We start from the raw sequence: 13306 nt of genomic DNA, 5'->3' as shown, positions 1-13306 counted from the left end.
GCACTGTTGAGTCCCCTGGCTAAGGGCTCTTCCTTTTCCTGATTGCTGGCTGTAAAATTACCCCTCCATTGGCTCCACTCCATCGTTGCCACATTTCAGCCAAGCAAAGGCAACGTGAGCCATTTCAAAATAATCCCTAATGAAGAAAGATGCAAAGCTAGAAGAGGGACATGGTCCTCAAACAAAGATGGTAGCCGGGAATATATAAAACTCCTTCAGCATTCTCAGGGCGCTCTCCTATGAGCGAGAGTCTTTTTAATTAATGAAAGTAAATACTGCCTTAGTGTTTCCATTTTTACATTCTAATAAGGATCAGCCCAGAACAGACTGTATTTCAAGGAAGGATAATGTAAGTTTTCACATATTTTTCCACATTCTGCTCTTTCTCCTCAAAAGTAATGAATTGTCATACTAACAAGTAGTGCTCACCTAGGGTGCATGCATCTTCCTCCTTGCACTGAGACATTTTCATACTAAGTCAGAGGTAGCAAGGAGATGAAATGTACAAGTATTATACAAACTTTTTCTTTGCATATGCAGGTCTTCAGGCCTGGAATACACCCAAGTTCAATGTGATCAATATATGATCATGCTACATTAGGGGATCCTTTGAGAATAAATGAGATTTCTTGTTATTTGGGGGGTTGTTTTTCTGCATAACAGTGGTCCATATAAAAAGCAATACCTGTAACATTAATTCACAGAACCAGCTCTCCTCCTCTGTTATGCTCTTAAATGAAATTCTATTCCTTTTAGTTAGAAAGATTAAAAAGCTATGTGCAAAACACTTGTGGTAGAATGTGTAAAGTTTATAGTGTTGATAGTGGCACTCAGTAAGATATTCATATCTTAAGTCATGCTCTAAACACTCTACATTAAAAGCAACCGCTTCTTTAAGAAATCAAAACAAAACTAATTCCAGAAAAAAAGGAAAAGCTTGCAAATACACTACAGTACTTTGAAACAGATCTTCCACTCTTTAAGCCTTCTTCCCCTGCCTTACCCCACCCCCTTTTCCTTTCAGGAAACAAAACTCAAGAAGAGAAAGAGAGAGAGAGTCAAAAGGTTACAGCCGGCTTGTAAGTGCAAAGAACGTGAGAGGCCCATTCTTCCCCTTAACACCTGACATCCCAGGGTACATTTTCTTCAGGACCGAGTCTGGTGGATTAGACATGCAGCTCCTATTGATAATGGAAGCTGTGCATCTCATTCGCCATGCACTGCTACTTAAAGTTCTCCTCCTACCCCTGCCTCTATAAATTGTTCTCCCTCCTGCTCCACAATTACAAACTTAATTAATGGAAATTTGCATTCTGTCATTATTAGAACACATGAAATATCTTGTCTGAGTGCTGGATAATATATAAGAATTAATTCCTGGAACTCTGAAGTTTGAAAAAGTTGCAGCAAAATCAGTAAAATCATGCATTTATTCTTAATTACAAATAAAAACCAAGAGAGAATCCTATACAAAGCTAACAAATGTTAAAGTCTTGTTAAAAAAAAAAAATCCTGATTTAAAACCTTTGTGACAGTGTTATAACATTCATGCTAGCATTCCGTGACCACTCAGCATACACAGGTTTCCATGATTTTCCACAGCATAGTGAAGTAGGTGAAACACATCGCAGGCATGTTTGTTACAGCTATAGAATACCGAAAGAGCTAGAGAGAACTACTAAATTACCAAAGTCTTTGCTACACTTTTGCTAGGATGGAGCCCCCTCAGATAGGCAGATGTAGCTGAGATCTGCTTGCTTGGCTGATGCTGTAGGAACAAGGAAACAATTACCTCTAATTAGGTGCATAGCTGTACACAAAATGGAAAAGGACTCAGACCAAAGTTAACTCTAAACACCAGAAGTCTTCCCGCAAAAGGACAAAACAGAAACAAGCATGATTAAGGTAGAAAAGGTACAGTTCACAAAAATCAACTTCTAACTGGCCTAGTTGCAACAAAAAGTAGGAGGAGAAAGTGAGACAATATGATTACTTGGACTTTCATGCTATTAATAAATGCTATGATCTAATTTAAAGGTAACTTCCTTTCAAGAAGAGATCCAAGCTCCAAGGTGAAGTTGAGTAAAAATTTTAAAAATAAATTATCAAAACTGTGGAAGCGAGAACATGGCAGAAAATGTGAGTTCTTTGCTGTTTGGGCTACCCCCTGGATCTGGAGTGTGGTAGCTGTGGGATGTTGCTTACCAGATGCTACTAAGCAACGTCAGTTGCTGCTTCCTCTCATCCCTCACCTACCCCATCCTGAACACCAGCCAAGTGTTTTCTTTTGCATATACAAGACACTTGAATGTTCAACTTTGACGATGCTTTTTTTTTTTTCTTTTTAGTATGATGAACAGTGAAAGTTTTGTTTCTTGGAGTTTACAAATGTCTTAGTCTGGTACCTACTAAGAGAGAGCTGTCACAAATATTACAGGAGTAATCTGAGAAGGAAAAACAAAGATCAAAGAGGCAAATGAAAATTCTGGCAATTGATAGCCAGGTCTCCAGAAACATACTGAGATAACTCAAAGTTTTAGGACTCAAATGTGTGAAAAATCCAATAAGAAGATCCCAAAGAAGGTTTAAAGGAAGACGGTGGAGACCTGCAGCTCCTTTGAAGAAGATTTTATAACCAGCAGGATAACACTTTCCTGAAGAAATTGGTTCTTACAACTTGTTTATGTGCATTGTGGTAAAAAACTTGCTTCAGCTGGTGTGATTTCCAGGAAATGAAAAAAAGCGGGTTCGAGTTTGTCATCTGGTACCTCATTGAAAGACTAAGGTTGTTATTTATTTCTTTTTTTTAAGTCACGTGGGTCTTAGAAGTATGAGTGAATACAAAGACGAAGATTAAAGAGAACGCAGTCATTCCAGAGACAAGCATTAAATAAGAATTTAATGAGGTCTGCCCATCACCTCACCAGTAACCTGCCAGGTACCACCACAAAAAAACCTCACTAGACTTGCTCATTGGCCAGGATGGTTGGATTAATCTTTGTTGTTCAGGTGTGAGGCAACGTTCATTTTGACCACATAAAACAGACCAGATATATAGAGAGACACCATTTTATTTTAGCAGTATTTGTATTTGTAAAAAAATATTCCTATAAAACAAATCTAGTGCCAAAAAGACCTTGAAGGGAGAGATAGATACATAACTGAATCCCAGCATCCCTGTCAATATAGCAACTATATAATGTTTGTATCCAAAAACTGTGCCAGGCTGAGTGGGGGGAAGGGAGTGAGGGGTGGGTGGATATAGATTGGAGAAAGTTTAGAAAGTAACTCTAGCCCTGCATGTCCAGCCACAGAGCCTACTGTAAAAAAGAGAGCATCCAGCTCTACTTGATGTGAATAAAGACTTTCTACCACACCTGTTTGGTGGAGATCCTGCATCCTTACACACAGCTCATTACATTAATCCATTCGTGTCTGCAAACCCCGCCCTATGTTGCCAATATGGATAAGCAGTGAATCTGTTCTTGAAAGAATCTGAATGTCCTAAAAAATGTTACAGAAGTTTTAAAATTCAAATTTATAACGTACATGAAAAAACATGGATGGGTAAAATTGTTTTCTGCCATTGCCCACACCAGCATTTAACACATGTTTTTAGAATAAAAGTCTGGAAAATTGTTGCCTACTGCATATCTAGGCACACTTCCCTGACAGAGAACTACAGGGGAAAAAAACTTGGTAATATTTGCTCCTATTTGTTTTCTCTAAAGTTAGTGCTACTTCTTTGTCTGTGAACTTTTTTTTTTGGTGTCATGAAAAACATGACCTTGCTGAAGCTTCTCAGTTAAAAATGAATTCTCAGTAGAAAAATATCCCTAAAGTAGATTCTCTCTCTTATGAGGGAATGCTCCAGCAGTCAACTTCAATTTGCCTTAAAGACAAAAAGGCATCTCTCTAGGGATGAAAATCAATCCCCAAACTGTCAGCAGCAACATACAAAGTTTAGAAATGTGCTTAATTCAGCACAAACAAATGCTTGTAAATTGTCAAGCCAATATGTGAGAAGTGACTCTTCCATTAAATGAAATCATGAGCTAAATGAAAAAACTAGAAAGGGGACAAAGACAGCACAAGCAGATATATTTTATCCACCTGATATCCATCAAACATACTAGTACAGAAGAAATAATAAGAACCCATTCTTTACTAATGGATTAATGATTATGCTTAATATTATTTTAATTGCTATTAATTTTTTAAAGGATTTTCCTTACTGTTGTGTTCAAGTGCATGCAAAAGAGTACCTTCTCCATACAGCTTGGCAACGAGCAGCAGTTTGGGACTCCATCAACTCAGATTTGCAATTTGAAGGTGATACACACTCAGCGACAAGGAAATCCGTTTTCCAGCTTGGAGACATCATCACAAACTGCAAGAGCTTCACAAACGACTCAAGCCATTGCTAGCTACAGATGTGCAGCAGGCATGCCCTTTTCTCCATCTGCTCTCAAGGCCTGAGCCTTGGTTAGAAACCACAGCTGGAAATTCTTGCCTTCTCTTCTTCTGCACCTTGTGGTTCCTGTGGAAACTGCTAACACCCTTCTGTCTCCCTAAGCATCCCTGCCTCCACCCAGCAGCAGTCTGACATATGGGAAACTGCCTCCATGCCCACTACAGCACAAAGGTAAGGTACAGGGTCTGTCTGGATGGCATGTGGGCAGGCAAGGCGACCTTCCCCATCTGGCCATTCTGTTTGCAGTCACTCCTCCACCTCTGGAGAAAGGGATGAGACTGTTTGGTGGGTTTAGTTCAAGCCTATACCACACTCCTGGATACCATTGATCAAAGCAGACAGGACAGAGACAGAACATACCAACAAAAGAAATAATACAGCAGTGAAAACTGTTACAGTGATTTCTCCCCATCCTCCCCAAGATAATGACAACTTAGACTTTTCTTTCGATAAATGTGTTTCCTACCCTAGTAGATGAGGCCATGATGATCTACACTTGTAAGAAAGAAGACAACTCTTGAGACATGCTCAAGATTTGAGCAGAGCTCCACCCCAGATCTCCTTAATCTTCAATGAGACAACTTAATCTTTCTGTACCCCAGTTTCTGATCTGTAAAATCTCCATCCAGTATAAGTTGTTTCAAGCATGGACTTCATTATCTTATAGGTTTTACACAGTAACTAGTAAAAGCCTTTAAGTTTTGTTCTCACAACATCAGAAAATGTTACATCAGGCTGTAAACATCAGAAAGTCCTGAAACAAGAAAGTGCTATTCAGTGTAAAGAAGTAGGTGTTTTGCAAAAAGTAGGCTGTATTTTACCTAAAAAAAGCCCTGCACCAACCAAAAAATCAAAAACCAACCCCTCCTCAGGAAGGATCTAAAACAGACTCAAAGATCAAGTTTCAGTGATTTCTGCAGAGTTACACCAAAACATCCCTATGTGTTAAAAATAGAAGGGCATGTTCTACAGTATTGAAAAATCCATGATAAATCAGTTAAAATATGAAACCATAAAAACATTTGAAAATATGAACTGAATGGACAATGCCAGAAAAGGAAGGTTCCATACAACAAAAAGGCAAGTGAGGGAACCATCAAAGCAAGATCAGTAATAACCAGAGCACAAAACAGTGCTATTTCTGGGTTCGTTTGTGAAAACGTAGAAAAAAACAGACCAAGTTCCATGCTGGAGATCTACTCCAAGAAAGACATGACCATGTGTCATTACTATGCTTTTATGTTATTTTCTGTGAGCACAGAAACACCATGAATTGTGAACTTTTACATAGATCAAGGAAAGAAGGAAAAAACATAGCCAACGAGGAAAAACTGTAAGACAAAAGTTGCCATCTCTTTCTGCCATTACTTTCAGAGGTAACAATACAGTCAGATTTCCACACACTGACATAACATGTCATGCAATTTCACATACAAGGTTATAAGTGCCAGAAAAAGAATGGCTATTGCTACTCTCTGAATTGCTTTATTATAAAGCTTTCTATGGACATTACCAAGGATTGGAAAGGGAGGAAAAAAAAAATTTCCTGATTTATCGTGAAAATCAAAAAGTCTAGGTTATGTGCAGCTGATACTTCAGAATGGTCAGAAATCTTTTCATCACTACTTTACCAAATAAATTTTCTGATATACAAGATCAAAGGCAAAGATTAGCTCAGGAATCCAGCCATCATTTATTTTGGCAGTGTGCATATGTTAGTAGATTCTTTTGGTCCTCCCTAAGATTAACATGAGTTTCCAGAGATGGCATGGGGTTCATAGAAAAATCTGAAAGTGCAAAGCTATACTGCTTAGTTTAGTCACCCAGGAAAGTGAATTAGAACAGCCGAACTATCTCACATTCAAAAATAAGACTGTAAACTGTTACAGAACAGAGTAACAATTCATAATCACAGGTATCAGAGATCTCTCTCATTAGCTGGTTCCCTCTTCCAGACAGTACACTGTCACCAGAGTTCTCACTGTAACAGTTCTTAATATCAAAAATCTTTCTCCAAAATGAACATATAATTTCTTAACTTAATCAAATTACTAGTTATAGCTGTAACTATTTTTCATTGAATGTAAAAGCATTATTGTTCTTTGGTTTTCATAACACTGAACCATTTATTTATTTTTGAAGGAGCAGTTACTTCTCTGCCCCTTTCACAGAAGACACTGGTTGTTGCTCAATGAAAATATATTGCTATTTTCATTGGGTCCAAAGATGACACAGCGCAAGTTCAGGCTAAAAGGCCAAATAAATAGGTTCAAGTCAGGATCAAATAAATGGGGATCTCGGACATAAACCCCATACCACATCCTGCCCTTGGAAGGTAGTGATACATTTTGGTTAAGTCAAGCAGGGCAGTTTACACTGCCTAGAGTGCTTGTTACTGTCTGCATACATCTTCAAGCACTGTGTCATATTTTTAGTCTTTTCTTTGTATCCAAGCTAGAACCTCTCTGATTTTATAAGCATGGAGACTGTCACCTCTTGCAGTATCAGGAGCTGCAGTCCTAGGCACAGGGCTACCAGTGTTAAGCCAGCAGTTCTCGAAGAATTTTCGGTGTTTAACAGTTTTGTTTTAATACCTCTGGAGGAGAATTCCTGATTCTGCAAGCCAGGCTGAATCCATGCCCCATGCCTTGAGGAACTGACAGGACGGGGGGCTGCAGGGGCAGCTCATGAGCAGGGTACGATCACAGCTTGCAGGAATGCTGCTGCAGAGTGAGCTGAGGGAAGCAAACAGCTGGGACCTGCAGCCATTCAGATGGCAGCCTCAGAGGAACCTGCTGACTTTTTGCTTTCAGCAGCCAGCGTTCTGAGTTACCCTGCAATAACTGAATCCTGCCAGTGGTCTTAAGAGCTGGATTGGCAACCACATCTCAACTGCTGGCAAACCATTTACAGCTCCAGAGTTGTAATCTGGCCACTCCTAGGTTAAGTTACATTACCAAGGTACAGCCAGCAAAAGGAAAAATGAAAGCCTGTGCTCATCCTCTTTGCAGTACCACTCTTACGTCACACCCTTTCACAGTATGCAGTCCACTCATCAAGCGTGCTGGACGCTACAGCAATAGGGAGGGCAATGGGGACTGCGACCCTAAAACCTTACCCTAAAGGCCTATGAGGAAAACAGGCTGAAGAGTTCCTGAGGGAAATCCTTGCCTGGGCTTACTAAGAGGTAACTAGAAGGCTGTTGTGCTTTCCCTGTCCACTGCATGAGAGCCAGACAGTGTCTGAACAATTACTGTTTGATTTGGGTTAAGAGTCAGACACCACCTGGGGCAACGTCCAGACTGCAGGGAGGGATACTATTTCCAGAAACAAAAATGACAGGTGGGAATTCGCAAATGGTAACACTTTATACATTTAGGGCACCACTGTGTTTCAGTGCAAACCATTAAAACACAAGCATACATTATTCAGGTTGATTTTTTTGCATTGAGCCGTAGCAATGTTGAGAGCAGAGTCTATCTCCAAACTCCCCGATTCTTCGCAGCAGCTGATAATCCCATGCTCAGGGATGCAAATACCGCCTTACTTTCTGTGCTGTTCCAATCTTAGTCTGTCAGCTAAATCTGCACCACATCATCCGGTGAGAGAGCACGGAGGCAGTGAAAGGGGGCTGCTGTATGACTGGAAAAGGGTGTTACTTTCAGGCTGTGATCCTGGTTTCTTTTGTTATCTGATTTAGAGGGGGGAAAAGTTGCAGTGGGCCATTGGTAACTCCAGTAATGCAAAGCTATGGAGAAAAAAAAGGTATGCTCTGATTTCTGGAAGTATGCATGCTCTATGCAGGACCTTCATTTCATCTTTATCAGTAAGGACAACATATAGGTGGACAAAAACTACTCTCTGAAGACACCAAATGTTTTGCGAAACAGACTAACCTCCATCAAATGAACCTATTTTTTCTGCTTAGCAGAAAACCACAGGCAACCAAACATTTGTCATTGCTGCTCATTATTCATTCCTATGTTCAAGGGTAAATGGAGGTAAAGAAAATTTGCTCAACTTCTAATTTGGACAATATATTTTCTCACCTTTGACTGCCTGGCTTAAAATACTAGGTAGGTACATTACTCATTTCTTAATTTAGTGCTACTTCACTGACCTTATTCATGCTGAATGGGCTGATGGCTTCAAGTTCATGACATTATTTCCACCCTGCCTGAATAACTGAAACTTTGCAAACAGAACAACAAAAGAAGAAATAAACTTCTTAAATGCAAGGCTTTGGGGAAGATAATAACCCATAATAAACTTTCTGAAATTATTATGGTCTGGGAACAATTCCAAGTGTAGGAAGACCATGTGTTACTATGCTTTTATAATGAACAGAACTTCACAAACCTACTCACAAAACCGTACATTTTTAATATTTAAGCAGCACTAATTTATACCTTTCCTGAGCCCAACAGGTGGAAAAATTATCAGAGCAAAGGTACTTACGCATGCTGGGCATGGACCTGAGAAAGCTTTGCCTCTAAGGAATACACGCTCCCTCTCTTTCCCTTTTCCAGTGCAGTCCCTTAACTGGAGTGGTTATTTGTCATCTGACACCTCAGAATATCAGGTTATTGCTTAGTGAATGTTCTCTTTGTGTTTATATCTGAAGGAAAGCCGAAGTGATTTCAGAGTTTAAAATGCCCTGTGGCATTCAAAATGCCCTACGAAAGCCCTGAGGAGTGCAGTTCCCTAGCCACAGCTCCAGTCTAGCATTGCAAGATGCACAGCAAAATTCCACATATGACTTTACAAACGTGCCCTACACTCCGACCCAGAGGGACCATCTTTAAGGTTGAGAGAGCACTTCAGTCTCCATTCGTCTACAGACCTTTGGCTCTCTGCTGAGGCTGCTAGCCAGGGTGCCAATTAGTGCCAGCTGATTGCTCTTCTGATGTGCACACCTCTCTAGGAACCGGACTGAAGCTACCAACTCATTTCATATAGGTCATTGGATGTTGACAACTTTGTAAGAGATTCACTAAGGCCCAATTTGGATTAGCAATTTAGCAGGAAGGTCCTGTATCCCACTGCCCTCCAACCTCTCTCATGTATGTAATTTTAATATAGCAACTTCTAGGCTGCAAATTGACTACAGTTTCAGAGAGAGGGGCGTTAGAAAACTCCAGAAGCAAGTAAATTTAAAAAGACTCCCATAAAGCGGTATTGGGAAATTAAACTGTGCCTTGCCCCCTTAACCTTTTGCTATGTAGACTGCATTTAAAGGATTTCATTAGGGCCAGAGGCCGTAGCTTACATGTCTGTTGCTAAGTGAAATGAATCATGGAAGAAATTGGCTTAATTGAGGATTCCAATAAAATACTGGGTTTAGAACCAGGCAATCAACAAAGATTTAGCCACATCAAAATTTTTAAGACCCAAATGGGAAATTTGTATTTTGTTTTAGAATAAGAAAAAATACATAATTATAAAGCCACTCTATTGTAACAAACCTACTTCTACAAAACTGTAAGAAAAAGGAGTGGGAGAGTCTTATTTGAAAAATACATATTAATTTAGGCCACAGGATACCTGCAGTAGTTAAACGTTCACTGCTGTTAGCACCATAAAGTGTATTCTGTAGTACAACAATGTATATATTCTTTAAGCAGCAATCATCAATTTTACTAGCTAAACTGCCAAATACTTATTATAGATCCTACGTAGTTTATTCCAGTGCCAGTCACTACCACTGGGACAACCATGCTGTGATGGTTTCTTTTCCCTACATTCTCATTCCTAACACTGCTGTAGAATGGAAATCAGATGCAGACAGCATGTGCAGTCTGGAGACTTTAGGAAGGAGAAAAACATCGTATCATGCATCATGAACAAAGTTCCTCCACCTCAGACTGATTTCTTTCAAGAACTTCACTGCCTTAGCCAATTCGCAAGAGGTGCAATAATTTTTTTTTAACTACAACATTTAATGAGTACAACTACAGTGTACATGCAATTATGTCTGGCGTAAGGTGACATCCTGACTGCATCCATGGCAAAGGAACTGTATTTATAGGTCACAGCAGTTGCTAAAATTGTATCGTTTTCATATGCAATCAGTGCTATCATTATTATAAAATGACGGTGTTACAAACTTTCTCTGTATCTAATCCAGCTCAGACACATCTGTACTCTGGAGGTATGCGAACACTCAGCAAAAATAGAAGGATATCTGCTCAGCAGTGTCAGCCACTTGAGGTGCTCCATTTCCTTGACTCTTGCTCATCTTTGACAGATGATTGTAATGCCATAGCTCAAAGGAGATAGGAAACAGGAGACTGAGACCCCCCACCCCCCAGGGCTCCACTGAGTTTCAAAGGCGCTAGCAGCAAGAAACACAGTAAATTAAAAAACTAGAATGACAAGAAGTGCAATCTTCAGGGCTAAATATATATGGTATATTGTATGAAGAGTCATAATATAGTGGATCTCCTACTGGAGAACAGCTGTACAGTAAAGCTTTATATTGAAGAGTTGGCTAAGCTAGTAAAAAAACTAGTTTTCTGTAGTGTGGGCCATATGCAGAAGGGCATGAGAAAGCAGCTGGGGACTTTTGTGTTCCCCTTGCTCCTGGCACTCAAAACACCCCACAGCCAAGTGAAAACACGAGCTGCTCCCTGCTTGTATTAGGGCCAGGTTACAGACAACTCAGAGGGACACATGAAGACTGCAACATTTCCTTTGCTGTAATCCTCTCCGTTTCAGCATGACATGATTGCTGGGAGTCCTGGACTTACAAGTGGAGCTGAGTCTGCACTTTGTGGCACCTAACATAACCGCTTCGCTGATGACTCATGCTGCTATCCCAGCATTTTGCATCTACTTTGCTCAGGTTCAAATGCCAACAGTAAGGTATCAGACAACAAAGAATGAAAATCAAAAGGATTCTCTCTATTATTCATGTTTCTTGAAGACTGAGTTGAGGAGAGCTGTTCCAATGCCTTTTATCCAGAAAGAAGACATAGCAATTGTCATGCTGAACTGCAGACTTCAGGACTGCTCTTTACTTGCATGGATGGGAGAAGCCCACCTATGTTCTTGGATATTTGTACTTTACAAGGAGGACTTCACAACATCATGACAAAGAGAGGTCTCTTGCTACCAGATCACATCCTATGTATAATCCAGAGCTGCATCTATTAAAAAATAAATTAAATCAAGTCAACGAGTACCTTCTGGTACGTAGGTGGGAAGAGACTACTTATAGAAAATAACTTGTTGTAAGAGGAAGCTGGACAAATTCCTATTAGAGGAATGACATTTTTAACACAAAGAATAAATGTTAATTAAAACTGCCTATTTATGGACATGGCAGATAAATCCTGAAAGTCTTTAAGTCAAGCCTGATCATCTTTTTTAAATCTGTGTTAAAGCCCAACAGAAGTGATGAGCTTGAGACAGCTTTATTTAGTGTGGCACTATGGCCTTTGGTAGGTCATGGGGTCAGAGAATATCAGTCACCAGGGCTGCCTTTTCTCATGGCTTTAATCTTTGAAACCTTCCAGTGAAACTGTGTGACCCATCGTTAGCAAAACACATGAAAAATGGCCGAAGTGCATATTTGGTTGCATGTCACATCATAAATTACCAACAAGACTTTTCTGACCAACGAGTTTTCACTGAAATTAACCAAGAAAAAAATGGGGAAACAGTGTTCCCCCTGTCACCACTGCCTATCAGCAGACATCACCATGATGAGCTGATGCTCCCATTCCCCCAGCCAGGCCTCCACCCCTGGGAGCAGTCGCTCACCTCTGCCAGACCAGCCACCACTGCTGCATGGACAAGCGGCTTGTCAGTCCATCGTGTTTCGATCTGCTGGCCAGAGGGGCAGGCTGCCCATCCACGCTGCCCATCTGCCAACGGGATGGAGCCATCCTCCCATCTTTTTGAAATCACCTTGACTGAGCTCTGCAAACAACTCATTTGTAAAGTGCCAGCACTAACACCTGACTGCCTTATGGACTGGGAGGCATAAGATGGTGGTGACTATCTGTGTTTGACCCCACAGGAAAACAGGACATTTCAGGAAGAAAAGACCAAGGACACTTGGATCAGGAACACCGTGTCAGGGCACAGCAGGCAGGGCCTGATGTGGCTACAGGAATTTGGTGCCCACAGCAGTGTGGGTTTCCCTGCCAGCAGCACCAGTGGAGGGCACAGCCTGGAAATGTGCGTCCGTTCCCCCAGGGTGCAAGCAGGGCTCCATGATCCCCTCCTGCCTCACTACCTCTCACAGCACAACCTCCCAGACCATAAACAGGACCAAATTCCAGTTTTATATATTCTTTCACAAAAAGTTTCACTTGATTAGAGTTAAGGTTGTTCAAATACCTTTACTCATAAAAACGGACATATTAAAAAAGACATTATTAAAGAGATATTCATCCTCAAGCCAAGACACTGATATCAAACCAAACATAAAAGACCAGGAAAACACAGTGTAACTCGCTCAATAGTCTAACAAAATGCTATCACTGCAGAAAAACACAAAAGTAATAAAAGTAACTTCGACCTTAGTAGCTTTCAAAGTGTTAGGTACTGATGGAAATTTTCTAACCTGATTTAAGAAATCTGTTCTGCTCTGCAACCTCCTTATTTTTTCCTCTGTGATATGAAATTTTGAAAGCCTCCAGCAATTTTTCTAATTCCAAGATGAAGTTCAAGAAATGAATCTATCATTTGTTGAAAAATTACCTTAAATAACAACAATACTTTAATAACTTCCACAGCCGCCACCATTCTTTTACCTCTCCTGGGAAGGTTTCCTGACATGTGGGTGTGAATTAGGAGCTAAACAACTTTGTAAACACACTTTGA

This window comes from Mycteria americana, chromosome 1 (assembly GCF_035582795.1).
Source record: "Mycteria americana isolate JAX WOST 10 ecotype Jacksonville Zoo and Gardens chromosome 1, USCA_MyAme_1.0, whole genome shotgun sequence".
NCBI classification, from domain to species: Eukaryota; Metazoa; Chordata; class Aves; order Ciconiiformes; family Ciconiidae; genus Mycteria; species Mycteria americana.
The sequence above is the reverse complement of the archived record's forward strand: the minus strand, read 5'-3'. Positions refer to the sequence as shown.